The sequence below is a fragment of the Lolium perenne genome, chromosome 5 (assembly GCF_019359855.2).
Source record: "Lolium perenne isolate Kyuss_39 chromosome 5, Kyuss_2.0, whole genome shotgun sequence".
Taxonomy (NCBI): Eukaryota; Viridiplantae; Streptophyta; class Magnoliopsida; order Poales; family Poaceae; genus Lolium; species Lolium perenne.
The window spans coordinates 265742819-265764695 of NC_067248.2; the positions used below are offsets into that span (position 1 = coordinate 265742819).

General features: G+C 47.7%; 1 pseudogene; it reads right to left on the reverse strand.

Annotated features, from left to right (window-relative positions):
- LOC127303019 (putative leucine-rich repeat receptor-like serine/threonine-protein kinase At2g19230) overlaps nt 1-13073 on the reverse strand; it is a 31441-nt pseudogene extending 18368 nt beyond the window's left edge.
- Between the last annotated feature and the right edge of the window lie 8804 nt (nt 13074-21877).

A 21877-nucleotide genomic window follows, 5' to 3' on the forward strand; every position in this document is an offset into this window, starting at 1 on the left:
AACTTCCAAGACACAAATATAAAACAAAGTACTGTAGCAAAATAACACATGGGTTATCTCCCAAGAAGTTCTTTCTTTATAGCCATTAAGATGGGCTCAGCAGTTTTAATGATGCACTCATAAGAAATAGTATTTGAAGCAAAAGAGAGCATCAAGAGGCAAATTCAAAACACATTTAAGTCTAACATGCTTCCTATGCAAAGGAATCTTGTAAATAAACAAGTTCATGAAGAGCAAAGTAACAAGCATAGGAAGATAAAACAAGTGTAGCTTCAAAAATTTCAGCACATAGAGAGGTGTTTTAGTAACATGAAAATTTCTACAACCATATTTTCCTCTCTCATAATAACTTTCAGTAGTAACATTAGCAAACTCAACAATATAACTACCACATAAAGCATTCTTATCATGAGTCTCATGCATAAAATTATTACTCTCCACATAGGCATAATCAATTTTATTAGTTGTAGTGGGAGCAAATTCAACAAAGTAGCTATCATTATTATTCTCATCAAGTGTTGGAGGCATAGTATAATCACAACAAAATTTACTCTCCATAGTAGGTGGTACCAAAAGACTACTATCATTATAATCATCATAAATAGGAGGCAAAGTATCATCAAAGAAAATTTTCTCCTCAATGCTTGGTGGACTAAAAATATCATGCTCATCAAAGCCAGCTTCCCCAAGCTTAGAATTTTCCATATCATTAGCAACAATGGTGTTCAAAGTATTCATGCTAACATGTTCCATGGGTTTTTTAATTTTCGCATTAAACCATTCATGTCTTGACTCAGGAAATAGTACAAAGAGCTCACAGATGTTTTCCATTATGCCTAACTAGTGTAAACAAGAAACAAAAAGATGCAATTGCAGGATCTAAAGGAAATAGCTTCGAGCACAAACACAATGGCGCCAGAAAAGTACTTTACCTGGAACCGAAGTATGAGTGCCTTTTACCTTTCCTCCCCGGCAACGGCGCCGAGAAAAGTGCTTGATGTCTACGTTCCCCCTCCTTTCCTGTAGACAGTGTTGGGCCTCCAAGAGCAGAGGTTTGTAGAACAGCAGCAAGTTTTCCCTTAAGTGGATCACCCAAGGTTTATCGAACTCAGGGAGGAAGAGGTCAAAGATATCCCTCTCATGCAACCCTGCAACCACAAAGCAAGAAGTCTCTTGTGTCCCCAACACACCTAGTAGGTGCACTAGTTCGGCGAAGAGATAGTGAAATACAGGTGGTATGAATAAGTATGAGCAGTAGCAATGGTGCCAGAAAATAGCTTGCTGGCGTGTAGTTGATGGTGGTAGTATTGCAGCAGTAGTAGCACAGTAAAACAGTAAACAAGCAGTAGTAACGCAGCAGTATTTAGGAACAAGGCCTAGGGATTAGACTTTCACTAGTGGACACTCTCAACATTGATCACATAACAGAATAGATAAATGCATACTCTACACTTTTGTTGGATGATGAACGCATTGCGTAGGATTACACGAACCCTCAATGCCGGAGTTAACAAGCTCCACAATAATGCTCATGTTTAAGTAACCTTATAGTGTAAGATAGATCAATATAACCAGATAGATCACATCAATACCATCATAATGATAATTAACTCCACAATCTACAAGAGATCATGATCATAGCCTACGACAAGAACCACACGGTGCACACACTAGTCACCTTTACACACGTGCAGGAGGAATAGAACTACTTTAATAACATCACTAGAGTAGCACATAGATGAATTGTGATACAAAACTCATATGAATCTCAATCATGTAAAGCAGCTCATGAGATCATTGTATTGAAGTACATGGAGAGAGATTAACCACATAGCTACCGGTACAGCCCCGAGCCTCGATGGAGAACTACTCCCTCCTCATGGGAGCAGCAGCGGTGATGAAGATGGCGGTGGAGATGGCAGCGGTGTCGATGGAGAAGCCTTCCGGGGGCACTTCCCCGCTCCGGCAGCGTGCCGGAACAGAGACTCCTGTCCCCCAGATCTTGGCCTCGCGATGGCGGCGGCTCTGGAAGGTTTTTGTGGTTTTCGTCGAACGTATCAGGGTTTTCGATCCAGGGGCTTTATATAGGCGAAGAGGCGGCGCAGGAGGGCTGACAGGGGGGCCAAACTATAGGGCGGCGCGGCCCCCCCTCTGGCCGCGCCAGCCTGTAGTTTGGTGGGCCTGTGGCCCCCTCGACCTCTCACGGTGTGTTCTGGATGCTTCCGGGGATTCTAAGATCTTTGGCGTTGATTTCGTCCGATTCCGAGAATATTTCGTTACTAGGATTTCTGAAACCAAAAACAGCAGAAAACAGGAACTGGCACTTCGGCATCTTGTTAATAGGTTAGTTCCAGAAAATGCACGAATATGACATAAAGTGAGCATAAAACATGTAGATAACATCAATAATGTGGCATGGAACATAAGAAATTATCGATACGTCGGAGACGTATCACGCGCGCACAAGGTGCTCGACGAAATGCTGATGTGCTGTGCTTGCTGCTGCAATGTGCTGTGCTACTGCTGTTGCTGTGCTGTGCTTGCTGCTGTTGGCTCATTGTTGTTGCTGTGCCGAAGTTGCTGTGTTGTGCTGAAGTTGCTGTGCCGAAGTTGCTTTTGGCTCATTCTTTATTCTTTGTGCGAAGTTGCTATCTTCTTTCTTTGTTCTTTGTGCGATTCTTCTTGTTGGCTGTGCTCATTGCTGTTGGCTATGCTCATTGCTGTTGGCTCATTGCTATTGGCTGTGCTCATTGTTGTTGGCTCATTGCTGTTGGCTATGCTCATTGCTGTTGCTGTTGGCTCATTGCTCATTGCTGTTGGCTCATTGTTGTTGCTATGTCTCTGTACATATTTACTTGATGAATTCTTGTGAGCTTATGGTATGCTACTATGCTACTGGTGGGCTTGTATACATACATATTTGTAGTTGCTCTTGGTTGGCCTAAGAATGCTCCCTGGCCAGATGCTTGATGTCTTGGCTCAGCCAATGATGCAAAGGCTGAGGCAAAAACTTGGATAAGAACAGATACTAAAATGTGTGATTTAAATGGAATGCTTATGATGGTATACTAAAATAGAGATATCCACAGTAGGGGATCATGTAAATGAATGCCACTGTGGTATCCTTTGAAGAAAATGGGAAGTTTCTGATGGTTTAAAAGACTAGGTGATGCTAGGTTATTAAGTTGGCTGTCAAGGTTGGTTTTATCTGGTTAACTTGGATAGGCTATGTGTTCTTGCTTACTTATGCATATCCATCTCTACTGGATTGACTAGCTCAGGCTTGGCCTCTCTCTTGCCAGCATCACTTGGTTACTACCAAGTGATGAATAATCCCTTATGGTACCCCAGCTTTGTTTTGAACTCAACTGAGTAATGATAAATTTCTATTTCTTGTTGGCTTTGATGAAAATAGAGATATCCACAGTAGGGGATCATGTAAATGAATGCCACTTTGGTATCCTTTGAAGAAAAAGGACTGTTTCTGATGGTTTTAAAAGGCTAGGTGGTGCTAGGTGATTCAGTTGGCTACCAAGACTTGTCTCATCTGGTTAGCTGGGACATGCTATGTGTTGTTGCTTGTTTAGGCATATCTATCACTTACTGGATTTACTGGTTCTTGATTGGCCTCTCTTTTGCCAGCATCACTTGGTCTATATACCAAGTGATGAATAATCCCTTTGGAGCATCTGCTCCATGCATGCTATGTGTGTTTGAGCATCTTGACTTATGTCACCATGGTTGCTGGTTTGTTGGTGTTTTTGTACTTGCCGATGATTAGATGGTTGATCGATCACTCGTACACTCGGGGGTGGAGCAAGTGAGCCTGGTGTGATGGCACAAATATCAATATCTTGTGCATCCTACCTGGCCTCACTTACTCCATCCCTGGATGTTAATATTTGTTTCGACCAACAAAGTATGAGGCATTCCATTTAGTTGATACCACTTGGCTCTTTCTTCCATTTTAGTGCCGATGATTAGAATGTTCGGTCAACTGTACACTCCGGGGTGTCGCTAGTGAGCCTGGTGTGATGGCACAAATATCAATCTCTTGTGCATCCTACCTGGCCTCACTAACGCCATCCCGGGATGTTCATATTTGTTTCGACCAACAAAGTATGAGGCATTCCATTTAGTTCATACTAGCTACTTCTTTCCCTGGCCTGCCGATGATTAGAATGTTTGGTCACCTATACGCCGCAATATACTTTGTAGACGAGCCCCCCTTTCCCTGGCCGCCGTTCCGTGAACGAGTCCTTGACGAGACAACAACGCCGACATGCCTCTCCGGCGCAGCACCACTTTTCTTCTCTCGCCGTCCAGTACGTGAACGAGTCCTTAATGCCAAGACGGTGCCAGCCTCCCTAGCATCATGCCGACCCCTGTTGTCGCGCTTCAGGCCGTGTCGATCACGCGCCCTGCACTCTTCGCCTTTTTGCCCGGTGAACGAATAGACTGATCGTTGGAATAAGGAAGCCGATGACGGCCGATCGCAATTTAATCTTGCGACCGGCTGTCATCGGTTTCCTTATTCCAACGATCAGCCTATTGGTTCACCGGGCAAGAAGGCGAACAGTACAGGGCGCGGGACACACGGCTTGAAGCGCGGCAACACGGCCCGGCATAATGCTGGGCAGGCCGGCACGGTCTTTGCATCAAGGACTCGTTCAGCTGACGACGAGGACTGGCGTGGTTCTGCGCCGGAGATGCAGATCGGCGTTGTTGTGTCGTCAAGCACCCGTTGACGGAACGCCGACCGGGGAAAGGGGCCCTTACGCAAAGTATACGGCGGTGTATCTGCAACTATGGTTTACTGACCATAGTATTTGTGTTGACCAACAATGTATGAGGCACATATTCTATTTTGTCATTCCATTTGCTTTGAGATTTTCAAAATGCCGATGATTAAAATGTTTGGTCACCGTACACTCGGGGGTGGCGTAAGTGAGCCTGGTAAGATAGCACAAATATCAATCTCTTGTGCATCCTACCTGGCCTCGCTTACACCATCCCTAAATGTTAATATTTGTGTTGACCAACAATGTATGAGGCACTTATTCCATTTTGTCATTCCATTTGCTTTGAGATTTTCAAAATGCCGATGATTAAAATGTTTGGTCACCGTACACTCGGGGGCGGCGTAAGTGAGGCTGGTAAGATAGCACAAATATCAATCTCTTGTGCATCGGACTTGGTCTCACTTACACCGTCCCTGAATGTTAATATTTGTGTTGACCAACAATGTATGAGGCATTTATTCCATTTCTCTTGTGCATCAGACTTGTTGGTCTCACTTTCTTCCATTTTCATCATAGTAGGAACTGGATGAAGGACCCCGATGCAAGCGAGCCTGGTGGGTAGAGATGACGGAGCAAAGGAGGAACCGGATGAAGACTACTTTGTATCTCGAAATTGTGAATTTTGTATGAATTAAGAGTTGTATGCAAAACATTTGACACTTGCCACTATATATGTATCTCGATCGGGCTCTAAGTAATGTGATGATGATGTCTATGTTATATATGTGCAATGTACATGATATTTATATTATATCTGAATGTTGCTGTATATAACCTGTGTATCTGTATTGCTGTATATAAACTGCATGTGTATAGCAGGCAGCACAAAATCGTGTATAATACAAGCAAATTCTGTGGCGCACTAAAAACCAATTCTGTGGCGCACGCTTTTCTGTGGCGCACCTAAGAACAAGTGCGCCACAGAAACCTTAATTCTGTGGCGCATGGGCAGGTGCGCCACAGAAACCTTATTTTTGTGGCGACGTTTCTGTGGCGCACCTCCCATGCGCCACAGAATCCATTTTTGGTGCGCCACTGATGAGGCTTTTCCTACTAGTGTCGACTCCGATGCCGGTGTCGGCGCCCCACCCGTCGAAGGATGGAGGGATGGAGAGGGCTCTGCGATGACGCTTCATGGGAGGCGGTGGGGCGCATGCTAGGGATGCCGGGTGGCATGGCCATGGTGGCCGCGGCCCGATGCACTTCGCTGGTCAATGTTGAGGAGTGGGTGGCTCGAGGTGGCAGTCGTCTTTGACAGCTGTTCCGCGGTGGTAGCACAATCTAGGATAGATCTGGGCCATCTTGGGCCCAGCCGGCGCAGTAGGACCATGGCTTCGGCAAAGCCATCGTCAGTGCTCCGTGCTACCTTATTCTTCTCTACTGGTTTGGCAGGGGTGACTGGAGGTGTGGGGGCTGCCGGTCTCACAAATAATACCAGGGTAGCTTACCTCCTGGTGTGACCTTTTTGTGTATAAACATTACATACAATCTGTCAAGTTTGTAAACAACCTTCAGCTTTACCTTTTCTTGAAAATGGGGAATGAGACTCTGCTTCTTCGAAGAGATGCATACAGTCTTCATTTAGGTCTCAAGTTTTATATCAGGTACAAATAGTGGCGGGGGGGGGGGGGGGGGTTAATACAAAGTTCTGAAGGATTTTATTTTGTATGGAAGGGCTCCTGTAATAAGCTATTCGACTCAGGAAGAATAATGATATCAAGGTAGCTTACATCCGGTGTGATTTTTTTGTGTGTGGAAGGGCTCCTTAAATAAGCTACTCAGCTCAGGAAAGAATATTGAAACTATAGCTTACCTCATGGTATCAAAGTGGATGGATCAGAACACCACTAACTTCCAAACAATGGTTAAGAGTAAAATTGCTATTATCCAACAAACTGTTTTATAATAGAATAATAAAGTCGCACAAGATGTAGTATACTATACATCCTATGTATTGCTTGCATAAAGTTTACATATGATGTGTCAAGTTTGTAAACTACCTTCAGTTTTACTTTTTTTCCTAAAATGGAGGAGGAGACCCCTGGCCTCTACATTGAAGGTATGTATACGTCAATTGTCTAGATTCTCAGTCAAATTCATATCAGGTACAAATACAAAAGCTCAGTACATGTTGGGGTTGTTGGGGGGGGGGGGGGGGGGCACCACCCCCAGCTTTGTCAAAGTCGTGAAGAATTTTTGTGTGGAAGAGCGTAGGCAAAACATTTGCAGTAAATGCCATTATTATACCACTTGAAAATAATCCCACCTCCCCATTCATGCCAACCAGCAAATCATCAGGTTCCAAATGTTTGCGTGCAGGCCTATCTGGCACCTGCAAGGACAGAATTGTCTAGTTTTAGCATGCGCAATACAAAGATACAATAAAACAAGTAGCAACCGGAGTGAAAAATAAAATATATATTCAGAAATAACACAACTAAAAAGCAAACACTCCCACATAATCAACAACATACATTCAGTCTCACCAGCTAGAGAAACAGGTCTTACCATCTATACAACATAAATTTTAAGATGCAATTAGTCACATGGCATGGAGCCATGGAAAGACAAATATAGACCTTTTTCCAAACTAGGAAAAAAAGGACATGAAGAACATACCTGTTCGGTTTCATTCCTGGGTCGAATACACCGAGTTTCTTCAAAATCTTGTGTTAAAAAGTCACCTTTCAAAGGCACATGAAAATATATTGTGGATGATCTGAGTTCGAGGATACATGGAAAAGGTAAAAGAAAACAACTACTCGCTTCATCCAGAAATGTAGGTCGCCATGGGATGTGCCGCTAACCTTTTGAAACTTCAACCAAAAATATGTGTGAATGAATATGGACATAGCCATATGAAAATAATGTCACCGGATTTGTTTGGAATATTTTTTCATTGTATGTACTTTTTGTTACTTCTGGCAATATATGTTTAACTGCAAATCATAGTCAAATGACCAATCTATGTTTCTTGATATGGTAGTACATACATTTCTGGGCTAGGGAATAGAAAGCTGTGTGTGTGTGTGGGGGGGGGGGGGGGGGGGGATTGCCCCCTGACTTCTACTAAGCTCCGCCACTGGGTAGAGCGACCTTTAGTTCCATGTTGAATTATGAGCACCGCCAACAAGACAACAATTGACGTCAAAGCAATTAACAATCAAATTATTATCGACAAACCGCATCACCAAACACTACTTCAGATGCATGGGCAACACCAATTGGAATTGCATATAGAATGTGGTCAATCATTGTACCCATCCCTATCATGAAGTAAAACAAGGTTAGAACTTCGAATTACACAGCAATACATAATGATTCATGCATTAGTAATTTAGTACACAAGATTGGAGTAGCTAGCTGCTCAATTTCAATGGAGAACGTGAAGAGAATATGGATAGAAAAGTATCCTTCTAGTCTATTATTATATACTAAAAGCACAAAACGGAGGCCTCAAATAAAATCACCATGTGATTCCACATAGACAAAAGAAATATTAACCTAGATGGCTCAGATAGCTTTGTTTCTTTTCAGTACAACTTAAGTAGGAGATATCCAATTTATCTCGTGGCTGCATATGAATTAATATATTATGTGCAAACAAATTTTAAAATGTCAACTAATATTGGTTTTTTTTAATATACAACTATTCTATGTTTGTACACAAGTTTCGAGAAAAATAATACTATTATGCCATATAAAATATTTTCCCCCAAAAAACTTATGTGCGGACATAGACTGTCCGGATGTACAAGCCAAAATTTTATTTCAAGTTTTTGATACTTTTTATTAAAAATATTTATGTATTTTTTATAATAGTTCATGCACCTATGAGCAAGAGCACACTTCCCTCAAGTAGTTTCAAAAATTAAAAAGCATTTGTACAGTTGGACTAGCTTGTCAAGGTCTTTCCGCGTTGTGAAAAGTCCTTGCCATACATGGTCGCACAGATGTAGGTACGCAAGTCTTCTACAAATGATCAATAGGAAATATTTTTCCTATTCAAAATACTACGTAGTGTTGAACATTGGACTCTTACAAATGAAATATACATGGCCGTGACATGAAAAATACATGTACGATGTATAATAAAATTAGGATGTACAAATATATATATAGATATAAATCTCCTACTTCCAACGAGGAGGACGAAGCGCAAGCGGAGAGGCAGGCCCATGCTGGAGACCTTCGATAGTAAGCGGGGTCAGGTCGGGTGACCTTCGGGGAGCCTTCCGACAATGAGCGGAGATGCGAGCGGCGGAAAGGACGGATGCTGAGAAGATTTAAAAAGGACCGAGGCGGAGAAGATCTGAATTTGAAATTTAAATTTGCAGGATGATTTGGTAACAAGTTCTCTTAAAAAATATGCATCCGAGAGACGGATTATCTCAGACAAGATTAAGTACGATTTTTTTACAAAAGTACCACTGAAAACTCAATGAAGAGATGCTTAAAGTGTTTAGTTTACCCATGGCATTTATTAGCATATCATTATCCATTCACAATTAGTTTGTAGTATTGGCTTAATCAAAGTTAGACTAAATATTTAGAAAGAATATAAACATCTGCTATGTAAAAGTTATATGGAGCTTCAAAAAAAGGTTATACCAACATAATCGACATAAGCTATATATTTATACTATATGCATTTGCTGTTACAGTTGTTAATATTTTCTAGATATCCCCAGGACATGGACTTCTCCGGGATCGACCTCGTGCTCATGAGGAGAACGTACCAACTAACATCGAGGTGCGGGAAATCGCTCGCTGGCGCGCGCGCGCTACTGACCGTCATTTCGCTGAAGGGTTATGAACTTGGGCTCGGCCCATTTAGTTGGTTAGCTTCCCTTCGCTGGTTTCGTCCGAAACGAGCAAAAGTTACACGTACATAATCCAGTGTTCCAACCCGCGTCTGAGACAATAACTGGAATAGAATAGAACCAGTGGACCAAGTAACGATTCGTGTTGTTGGTCGAAGTCTATCTACCTTGCGCAGTTGTTTTCTTTTTCTTTTATTTCTCCACTTGTTCGTATCTTTTTCTTCTTCCATTCTATTTTCTATTTTCTTCCTCCTTATTCTTTATCCGTTCTTCTTTTATTTCCTTCTTTTCATGTACGGAGTATTTCTTTTCTATTTACCTGTTTTCCTTTTTTTCTTCTTTCGTGATTTCTTTCTTTTCTTTCTTTATTTCTTTTTCTTCTCTTTTCATTCTTTTATTTTTCCGTTCTTAATATTATTTATTATGGTTCTTTTTTGTTAATATAGTTGTTCCTCATCGTCCAAATTGTTCCCAGCTTTGCTGATGTAGTTGTTCCCTGCCGTGTAGATAGTTGTTCCCTGTCGTGTAGATAGTTGTTCCCCGCGGTGTAGATAGTTGTTCCCTGCTGTGTAGATAGTTGTTCCCTGTCGTGTAGATAGTTGTTCCCTGTTGTGTAGATAGTTGTTCCCCGCCGTGTAGATAGTTGTTCCCCGCGGTGTAGATAGTTGTTCCCTGTCGTGTAGATAGTTGTTCCCTGTCGTGTAGATAGTTGTTCCTCGCGGTGTAGATAGTTGTTCCCCGCCGTGTAGATAGTTGTTCCCTGCCGTGTAGATAGTTGTTCCCCGCGGTGTAGATAGTTGTTCCTTGCTGTGTAGATAGTTGTTCCCCGCGGTGTAGATAGTTGTTCCCTGCTGTGTAGATAGTTGTTCCCTGCCGTGTAGATAGTTGTTCCCCGCGGTGTAGATAGTTGTTCCCTGCCGTGTAGATAGTTGTTTCCCGCGGTGTAGATAGTTGTTCCCTATCGTGTAGATAGTTTTTTCCTCTTACTCTACAAAATTAGTTCCACTAATTTCGTGTTCCGATGTGTATAATTAGTTTTCCCCCGGTGAATAATTTGTTTGTTCCGTAGTGTATGTGTATTTGTTCCTTCATTCAAAATAATTGTTCCTAAATTATTTCCACTATATTTTACCCGGTGAATAATTAGTTGTTCCCCACCGAATAATGATGTAGTTGATATTTGCTCCATTGAATAATGACTTGTTCTGGGATATTTTTTCACAACATTAATTTCACAAATTTATAGTTTATATAGTCGGCGACCGATTTTAGTTTTGAACTGATCGCTAAGCATTTTTTTTCCAAACTACGCATGTGTTGGTACACTGGGCAGCACATTTGCTAACTACGTGATGAGAGTGCATGTGCATGGATTTTGCGGCAAGGTGCGCATGCTGATGTGAGGATGACGTTATGGTGATGCGCATGCCATACACGTACATGGATTTAGTGTGATCAGGCTAACTACACCGATTGATACTAGCTGTGGAGAGCGTACCAGCCAGCGACATCCGCACCCGCGCAGACAGCGACATCCTGTAACGCGCCCACGCCTGCGCTCGGATCAGCATCTGGTGCAGCCGGTTGTGTCCTATTTTTAGTCCCACCTCGAGACTTTAGAATGAAACGAACCGGTTTATATACCCGGCTATGTCCAACGTCGTACGAGCGGAATTGGCGACTGAATTAGCGATGACTGAAAGCAGACCACGCGGAGAACTCGTAGTACATGGGCCGCCGAAGAAAAGCCCATTACGCTGATTGTTCGAGCGATAGGAGGGATCTGTGGCGCGCGAGCGCTAGGGAGGAGGACCCGAGGTGCGGCGATATCGTGGCATCGTATCGTCGAAAGGAAACGCACAAGCCAACAAGCTAGGTGGGCCAAGGTCAGTTCCCTTTCATTAGGCAAACTAGGTGGGCCTAGCTGGACACGGGTTTGGAGAGGCAGGGCTTGTGTGCGGGATCAAAATGTGACGTCAGTTCCCTTTCATTAGGTAAACTAGGTGGGATTAGCACCCATAATCACGGCCATACGTCAGCCTGCTTTGGAAAACATGCAGAAAAAGTCTCGGAAAGCATATGGGCAAAACCCCTAAATGTTTTACGAGTTGGCCTCCACAACTCCTAAAAACACTCGTCCACCAACCCCGACCTCCTAAAATTCTGATCCTCCAATTCCCTCCCCACCAGGCCAATTGGCCTCCAATTTGTCCTTGGAGGCGACGGAGGAGAGCTCATGGGCAACCAATGTCGGGCTCCGAGCAAGGGCATCCGCTCCCAAGCTCGGCGCAGCCCTCGGGGAGTTCAACAGACTGTCTACCACTGGCCTCGTCTCCAGTCGTCGGATTCGAGTAGGGGATTTATGGGTGCCGCGCGCAGCACCCCCACCTTAGTGTGCATCTGGAACATGGCCTGCACTTTCATCCTGCAACATCTATTTGTCATACGCGCCGGCACATGTCACCGGCCTTGCTTACCTGCCGCTATCAAGTCGTCATAGGTTACAATGTGTGGGTATCACGACATTATAGCGTGGGCTATTAGCGTTCGCCTCCAAACACCACTCGTAGACTACCTAGACATATTGCAACTCAAGAGTTTAACACAACTCATATATAATAGTATTCAACAAAAACTCAACATATATCATCAACTGACCCAATCCCACTGCTGTTTAGAAATTCTTTCATTCATTAGCTCTAGTTACCATTAAGCTATAGTAGATGATGACCCTATAAGTTTAGAAATCTTTACGTAATCTCAACACTAGAAATACTTGTCTTTTCCTTGCAGCAAATACGTACTACCCGACGGGATCTGAAATTTCAGTAGCTTTCCTAGAAGAACTTAACATTAATTTCTTTGTTCACTGAATTAGGGTCAGATCGCAACTTTTTTTTTTTCAAAACCTATACATGAACAAAGAAACAAAGACCAGATTAGTTTTCATCAAGCATCCACTACTCGATTAATTTGAAAGTTAAGCAGATGAATAAGGTGGCCATATGGGGCAAAGTAAAACATACTATAAGCACCGATAGATATCAACTCCACACATATATTGCCTATTAATTAATTTATAAAAACAACTCGTGATGGTGACCATCGATCTGTCTACGAAGAAAACACTAGAGTAATTTTGACACTTATCCACAAGGTAGTCATCTTCTGCAGCAGCATCCATCATTGTTTTCCTCTTCCCATGCAGCATCAGTTCTTGTAATTGTCTGCACGTCGCAAGGGGCCGACGATTCCTCGGCGACACCACCGACACGCCTACCCGTACAAACCACCAGCTTCTCATGGTCGCAAAGATGCCACGGTGGAATCCGCTCCGCAGCGAGACGTCGAACACCGCCAGCCCTCGCCGCTCGTCCGCCGCAAGACTTTTCAACACGGCGCCGCCGGCAGGTAAGGTAGCGTGTGCGACGACGGGCACACTCACCATCCGCTCCGGCTTCGAATCCGGAGCGCAGACCTGGGCACTTGTGCTAGCTGCCGTCGGCGATCTGGACGCCGAGGTAGGTGACGGTGACAATCGCGCCAGGCTGGAAGAAACCCCTCAAGAAGGGATTCCTCGACTTCACGCCAACAGTGAGGTTGAACTCAACCTGCTGCGCCGGCGGTTTGCTGAGATTATTCGTCGCCGGCAGGTCTAGGCCCGAGATGGCGTCTATCGCGACGTAGTATTGTGGATTCATACTGGCCAAGAAGCTGACGACCACGATGCTCGCCGCGAGAATCAGCATTGCGAATATGAATAACAAGATGATACCGATGTAACAACACCAACCTAAACCCAAACCTTTTGAAAGAGCCCCCGCGTCGCCTAGCTCTGGGCGACACGAGGGGCGACCCCGGCCGCCGGCGCTCAGACTCCCCTCACCTCGTCTCCTCCTCCTCCGCCGCCGCCGGAGGACCCGCCGGGCGAAGCCCAGGCAGCGACGGCGGGGGCCTTCTCCTTCGCGCGGTGGTGGCGTTTGCTCCTCTGGCGGCGGCGGCATGGTTCCCGGCGACGTTCGGCGGCGAGGCGCTGCGGAGCTCAACGGTGAGCGCGCCATGGCGTCGGCTGGTGGGTGGCGCGGCCTCCCTGCGGTGGAGGCGCCCCCGTTGCCATGGTTGTGAGCTCCAGCCCGCTAAGCCCATCTGGGCCTGTGCGGGCCTGTAGATCTGGGCTATGGTGGCGGGCTTGCGCGGTGGCGCCTTCGGCATCGATTGCTGGGCTCCGTGGTGGTGCCAGCGGCCGGCCAGGCGAAGGCGGGCTGGGATCTCGTCGCAGGTCGTCGTGGTGGCCGTCCGTCCTCCAGTGCCGGTGGTGGACGGAGCTGTTGCTCCGGTTGCGGCGGTTTGTCTCTTGCCCCGATCTTACCATCTCGGTCTCGGTTCGGCGAGCGGTGGCTGCTGCGGTGGCTTTTGGTGCGTCTCGCCCTTCTCCGTCGACCCCTAGTTGCCTCCTGCTACGGTGGTTCAGGCCGGCTTTTAGCGCGTCCCCATCTTGCCGTTGGGCGGTCTTTGGCCCGGGTGAAAACCCTGCTCGGTTCTTCCGGTGCGGACCACGGTGACACCTGTGGGTGCCATCTCCCTCCTTGGAGGCGTGGTTTTGGATCCTAACCGTTTCTACCCTCGACGCCAGGGGAAACCCTAGGTCTGACTTGCCGGACCGGGCAGCGGCGGCGCAGCAGCGGCGTCCCCTTCTTGAAGGCGCTGTTTTGGCTGCGAGGGATGGCTCTTGGTGATGGTAGCCTCGCCGGTGTCTGCTACTGCTCAAGGTGTGAGTCTCTGGAGCGCAATGTACGCCATCGCCAACGCGCTTGTCGACCCATTTCCAAGTTTTGGCCACACCCTGCCAATCGCGTGCTTCATCTTCTAGGCGTATGATGTGGTACGTTGGTCTGGGCAGCTTGGGAAGTTGGTCGTGTTGCTGGAGTTGGTTGTGACGCGGTTTGGAGACTCTATGCCCCGCCGCCTCGTCATTCTTGGGGTGAGGTTGGGCAAGGTGTGCTTGGGCATCGGTGTTGTAGGAGTGTGTTGTGAGCCAAAAGGCATGTGTGGTGTTGTAGCCATTCTTGGCGTTTCTTGTCAGCTTAATAGAATGACGCGCACGCTGTTGCGGGTTCTCGAAAAAAAAAACACCGACCTGGTCCTTGCTTTTTGGGGGCACCTCGATCGCCATGTTTTAATTGTCGCTCGTCGAGTACTATATAGATCGGCATGGCCTAAAAACCTTCCATTGCTCGACAGATATTAAAGCTTCCCTAAAATGACCCATACCTTTCCATGCCAGCCGTGTGTTTCTACAGACGGAGTAGGTTGTCTGGATCCCGGCCGATGTAGACGCAAATCACATCATGGCTCGAGTTGATACACGGCACCCACGCCTTGTCGATAGAGAGATGCAAAGCGAAATCTCTCCATATTCTTGCCACGTAATGAAAGGATATCAGACGGAGTAGTACACTCATTTGGGGCATTGCTTAAGGCTGGTGCCAATGCATTATAGGTTATAGCTTCGCCACGTCAGGTTTTACCCTCACTCTCACCCCACTCTCATCCCACGGTGCCAGTGCACGGGCTATAGTCCCAGCTCTCACTTCTCCCTCCTCCACATCACCCAACGGCTTGCTGACGTGGACGAATCAAATCGCGCCACCCGCTACCGCCCCCACCCGCCAGCGCGCCGCTCCCGCTCTCGCCCCCTTCTCGCCCCCCTCTCGGCGCCAGCGCGGGCGGCAGCCGGGCGGTAGCGGGCGCTACCGCCGGGCGGTGGATCCACCGCCCCGCGTGTCGTCTCGCCTCACTATCGCCCCGCTCTCGCCTCCGGGCGGGCGGTACCGCCCGCTCTAACGCCCGCGTTGGCACTAGCCTAAGACCACAAGTTAGGGCATGTACAATGTAGAGAAAAGACATGTCTTCCCTTATCCCGCGACGTCCTCTAGAGATGACAATTGGTATAAGTCCTACATTGCGTTATCTCTTGTAGCCATATCTAGCAATTAATGATAATTAATTAAATTTAGTAGGAAATTATGGTTTCTAAGGGAAGACATGTTCTACAATGGAGAAAATAGTCTTCCCTTATTTTCTAAGAGATGATCTCTTAGCCAAGAAAAGACAACCTTCTCTCCCTTCATTCTCTCTCCTCCAACTAAGAAAAAATCTGACATGGCACCTCTAAAGAAAGGCTGACATCACCCATTGTACGTGCCCTTAGGGTCCTCCAGGGGTCCAAGAAATTTCGGTTGGATTTATTTCATTTTGCTTTCAGTTAGTTGGATGTAAAAGTCTTGTTTCAAGATTCGACTTGTGTGGCGTCTCCACGCTGTTTACGTGCATGATAGGAGATATAGGACATCATTTTATCTTGGAGAGAGCCGATGTACAACTAGTGCAACAGGGCTAGGCTAGGCTGTGAATCTCCTCAAAGACAACACCTGCCGTGCTTCGATCCAGTTGAACCGCCGCATCAAGATCTCTACTGCGACCACCTCATCTCCAACAACTGCATGCATCTGCGGCTACCTGCGATGTCATCGACTATATGTCTTGAACTCTTGATCAGGCTGACCCATAGTTTAGGCAAAGAGCTGGAGTGCCCCGAACCTGGTACAAAGAGGGTCCCAATAATAAAGGGTACTAGTAATTAACCTCCGTGTTATGAAAATTCAACGTTCAACATACTATTAAATAACTAAAATAGGGTTAATTTGATGGGGATCACTTCAGAGGTACCAAGCCACCAAGGAGGAGTTGTCATCCGGGACAGTTCAGGATGTGTCACCGCTGCAAGTAACATGGAGTTGGGCTTTTGTCCATGATGCTCTTTCAGCTCAAGCTCAAGCTCTAAAGCAAGGTCTTATGCTTGCGTAATCTATTGGATGCAACAAATTGATCGTGGAATCTGCCTACCTATAAGTGGTCAATACAATGCTTGATGGTGCCCAATCCACTGAATTGCTAACGCAATTTTCGGAAATACATTTGTACACCCAAGCATGGGTGTGAGTGTTGTCTTAGCCGTCCGATTCTTCAAGATTCGGAAAAGTTAGCTGGTGAGAGAAATCCTTTTAAACTAATTTCTCCAATTTTTACACAGTACGTGGGTCCAAGTAGAATAGTCAGAAAGCCTCCCGGCACGCCTTTGACATGCAAGATGTCGTTGCCTAATCGACGGTACCTCGGAAGAGGGATCCTCACGAGGGGGAGAAGAAGTAGGGGCCATAGGGCGGAGTGCACACGGGACGGTGGTACGCGAGTTACCCAGCTTCGGAACACCTGCACGATGACAGGGCCTACTGCTGCTTGTCTGGAATTATACGGCGCTTTCGCGTTGTTACAATGAGTTGTGGTTGTGCCTCTAGGGCTCCCGGGATCCGGCTTATAAAGGCGCACGGATCTAGGGTTTACATGGAGAGTCCTAGCCGGATTACAGATAGCCTAGCTACGGTACAATATCTTGCCGTGCACGCCACGGATCCGCCTCCCATACACGTAAATCTTTGGATCCGGGTTCCTCGTGGACCTCCATGGATCCGGGTTACTCCTATGTCGGTACGGATCCGGCCTGCTGATCCTGGGCTGGACTTCTTCCTTCATGATCAACAGCAACTGGGCCGCCCGATGGGCCACATGCCTCATCACCGTCTGTGGGCCACCCGGACTTGCCGGATCTAGGCACTGTCGATGGTACACCCATGAAGTATACCCACAACAGTAGCCCCCAGAGTTCTCCGAGTTTCACCTGCAGTTTCCGCCATGCTTGTTCCTTAAGTTTCCGGCATCGTCGGCAACGCGGAGAAACTTGAAGAGCTCCAACTTTGCATTTTCTTCTTTTTCCAACTTACAGCCGGAAAATGCTCTCATCCTGCGGGACTTCACCCATCGACGTTCCAAAGAACATTTCCGGGTTACTCCCTGCGCGCGAACGAGAGCCAACTTATCTTCACGCACTTTCCCGGAATCTTAAAAGACTCAAACGGTTCCGCCAATTCTGGCGCCATTTTTGCGCGATTCGTGCGGTAACTTATCTCTAGCCATTTTTACCGCTAGGGTTTGGGACACGTGTCACGCATCCAACGGCGCGACGCTTGCGTTCCGACCACAGGATGCGGAACACGAATCTTATCCCCTCAGCCTATAAATATCAGCCGTCGACCCCTTTACCCCATTCACCCCCCTATTCATCTCTCTGCCGAGCGCCGCCCGTGAGCCCTTCCTCCGCCGCGCCGGAACCTGCCGGAAAGTCACCGGAGCATCGCCGGAGCAGGCCCTCCGCCGCAGTGTTCTTCGTGTTCTTAACTCCGGCGAACCACCGCACGGAAAACTCCCCGCCGATCAGCTCCGTCCACCGCACGCACCATTACGGTAACCTTCGAGCTTTACTTTCGCGCCGTAGTTGGTAGGGATGAACTTGGGGAAGACAACGTGGGATCCGACTAAGAAAAGTTTCCGCCAACCTTTTTCTTCAGATGTCTTCAACGACTCCGCCTCCGAGCTCGGAGCCAATCATGGCGACGCCAATCTCCTCCCTTTGTCCCAATCAGGCTGGATCCTTCAAAGGATTCCGGCAAGGAGACTGAGGGGACCTCCGCTCACCCGGAGAAAACCTCCGGGGCGGGCCGATCGGAGCAGCAAACGAAGAAGCTGCCAAGAAATCGAAAGCTCGGAAGCGCGACCCCGAAGCTAAGGGAAAATGGTGGCCTGCACCACCACCGAGATGGAATTGAAGAATCTCGAGTCGGAGGGCTTCCTGCAACCCGGAAGCTGGAGGTCGATTCCAAATGAACCTGCTCCGGCTCCAAGGGACGACGAGATGGTCTTGACGAAGGCCTTGGTGGAGCGCGGATTTTCATTTCCGCCTTCGGATTTCTTCCGGGAGATTCTGAAGACGTATGGACTCCAACCCCACAACATATCTCCGAACAGCGTGCTCGCCATCAGCAACCACGTCGCTCTCTGCGAAGGCCACCTCCGGGTAACTCCAGAGCTTTCCCTCTTCCAATACTATTTCTCTGTCAAGAAGGAGAAGATCCGCCAAACTTCCGAGTTGGCGACTTGCGGATCTGTCACCTTCATCATCCGCCCGGGCCGCGTCTACCCCCCCACCGACCGCCACGAATCCGCGAGATACTGGTCTGGGGGTTTCTTCTATCTGAAGGACGTCTCCGACCCCGCGAGCGACAAGAAGCTACCACCTTTCAAGAACTGCCCCGCCACCGAGCTTCCGTCATGGACGCCTGCCCCCACTTCTCCGACTCGCCTCAGCTGACCCGCGTTGTCAGGCGGATCTGCAAGCTCACGGAGGAGGGGCTGACGGGGAAAGACCTAACCCTCTCCTGGTTCACGAAGCGGATCCAGCCGCTGCAACATAGAGACCGCCTGATGTTTGAATACACAGGGCGCGACGATCCGATGCGCGCCACCAAGGATAATCTCTCCGCCGACGCCATCGACAAGAGGATCCGGGTCCTCATCAAAATCCCACGTGAACTCCACGTTCACGTATGCAACAAAGACATCCACACGGAGGGATCCGGAACTGCGGTACGTCGTCTTGACTTTGGTTTATCGTTTTTCTTCAAACTTTTGGCTAAGTGTAACTTTGAACTAGCTCGAGGCGCTTGAGGAAAATGAGCTCGGAACTCTCCTCCGAGTCCCATCCACCGGCCACGCGGATCCGGAAGCCACGTCAGAGGCGGAAGCTCCTGAAGCTCCACGTCCCGCGAAGAGGAAGAAGCCAGCCCCTTCCAGCCCTTACGCGAAACGCCCCCGCGAAACGCTCAGCATCGCGGCTACCCGGAAAGCTGAGGCGGAAAAGAAGCGCCTCGCGCTGATTAATACCAGCAACAAAGGGCAGCCTGCCATCCAGCACTTTTTCAAGCCTTCGGGTAAGCGTCTTCTTCCGAGACCCAAGTTCTGGTTTAACACTCGCTCTTATATTTGTATGTTTTTCCTGAAGTTTCGGAAGCCAGCCTCCCAAGGCCCCAAGGGTCATCAAGAAGAAGGCCAAACCATCTCCGGCTTCTTTCCCTATCACTCCTGAGGTGGAAGTTCCGCCCAAGGCTTCTTCTGCCAGCAAGCCGGATCCGAAGGACATCATTGACCTTGAAGACCTTCCTGAAGACCCTGCTCACCATGGCGACTCCGCCCAGGGGGCTTCCTCACCCATTCCTCCACGGATCAACCAAGTTCCGCTTTCGCGGGGCCTGCGATGAAGAGCAAGAGCAAAGGTCAAGCTTCTCCAAGTTACCAATGCGACCCGAGTCAGCCTCGAGCCAACTCCGTCCCTCCAAAAACTTACCCTCGCAGAGCGTCACGCGGAAGTTTCCGCCATGCTGAACAAGGTATGGGGAAGCCGGAGGAGGAGGTGGGTTATCTAGCCGAGCTGGAAGACAGCCTTTGAAGGAATTTTCGCCAAGCACAAGGAAGTGCGGCAGGTAATACTAGCCCCCAAGCATTGGGTGATATAGTTCCGTGTAACATGTATTAGCCAATGCTTTCTCAAAATGTACTGTTAGGCGGAAATTTGAAATTTTTATCCAAGTCTTTGAAATCTTCGCCAGCCCCCCAGATTTTAATATCCGACTAACTCTCTGCTGCTTCTCAGTCCACGCGGAGCGCACGAAGATTTGCGCATACACGTCTTTGGAGCAAATCACGGAGATCGAGGAGCTGCGCCAACACGCGGAAAATAGCCGAAAGGCTATCCAGCTGCTTGAGACCCGACTTCAAGGTACGAGATCCGGATCTTCACTTTTTTATGCGACGGTTGTTCGGGGTGCATAATATGTTCAACTCTGCTTTCGAAGAAAGCGCCAAGCATTCCTCGCTTGATGAACTATCTGCCAAGGTCAAGGTGCTTGAGGCGGAGAACGAGTCCCTCAGAAACTTCATGAAAGAATCCTCAAGCAAAGAGACTGAGGCGAGGAAGGAGCTCTCCGAGAAGCATGCCCGTGAGCAGGCGGAGCTGATTGACAAGCTGGAGAAAAGCCAGGGCCGCGTGATCTCCACAATTGCCAAAAACAAAGCCACAGAAGCGGAGGCGGAAGCCATTGACAAGCTTATCTTCCGTAAGCATTTTTCCGCGTCGTTGCTCCGACCACCTTGCATGTTTTCTCTGACGGAACTGAACCTCTTTCTTTCACAGCAAGCCTTGGCTTTGAGTGGACAAAAGATTCAAACCTGACGAGGACGGAGGCGTACGATGAAGCGCGGATGTCAATTGATGCGCTGTTTGAAGCTGTCGCGGAATCGCCACGGCTCTGTCGCTAAAGAAGGCCAAAACCACGGTCATCGATACGATGACCAAACTTATGCGACAGTGCCGGAGTTCATCAAGGCGGCAGAAGTCTTCGACGCGCGGAGCCGCCTCCTTAGTCCTGGCCACTGCAAGGCTTTCTTCCCCTCACTCAACCTGGCGCAAGTTGCACGCGGAGCCCCCGAGAGTTCCGACATGAGCGCCCTCCTCGCGGAAACTGAAGGCTATGAAGAGCTGTTTGTTAGGCGAGTGGATCACTCGTTCTGGTACAACAAGCACAATCTGCCCGAAGGTTTTTCCGATGCAGAGGAGGAAGCAGGCGAGCCAGAGTATTATGGGGAAGGATCCGGGTCCAGCAGCGAGCACTCCAGAGAAAATTCTGGAGACGACTGCGAAGCCGGATACTGGTGGCAGCGACAACGGCTCCAGCTACCAGCAATCTGAAGAGGAGGACTCCGAGTAGAGTTCCTGTTTGAAACAATGAAACAAGTTGCATCATTTTGGCCCCAGCGAGGGTTTGTAATAAGACTTTAAATTCTTAAGTAGCTAGGAACGAAACGATTATGCATGGGGCGGAAACACTTATCCTGCTATCCGTTAAATATTATGTGCATGTTTCGTTTTATGTCGGAAAGCAAGTGCTGACTTCGTTATTTTCTGGCTTGCCCGCTTGACCTTCCACGAGCCGGAAAACCTTAGCCGGAAACGCTCGCCAGCGGCAGCGAAGCCCAATGGCAGTCCGTCCATAACCGCGGAAACAAGCCCCCGAGGCATAGGTGCCGGAAATCGCTACTAGGAATCCACGAGTTCGCAACAGATAACAACTTAATCAGAAAACTTAAGCTTACGTCCTAAAGGACGATTTTGAAAATCACAACTTTCATACACGCCTAGGCGGAAATATCCAGCTCTGCGGTTTTAGTCGGAAAAAAACATACACGATCTAAAATGAACAAGTAAAGGAGGTAAAAGACTCAAAGAGTGAACCATAAGCTTTA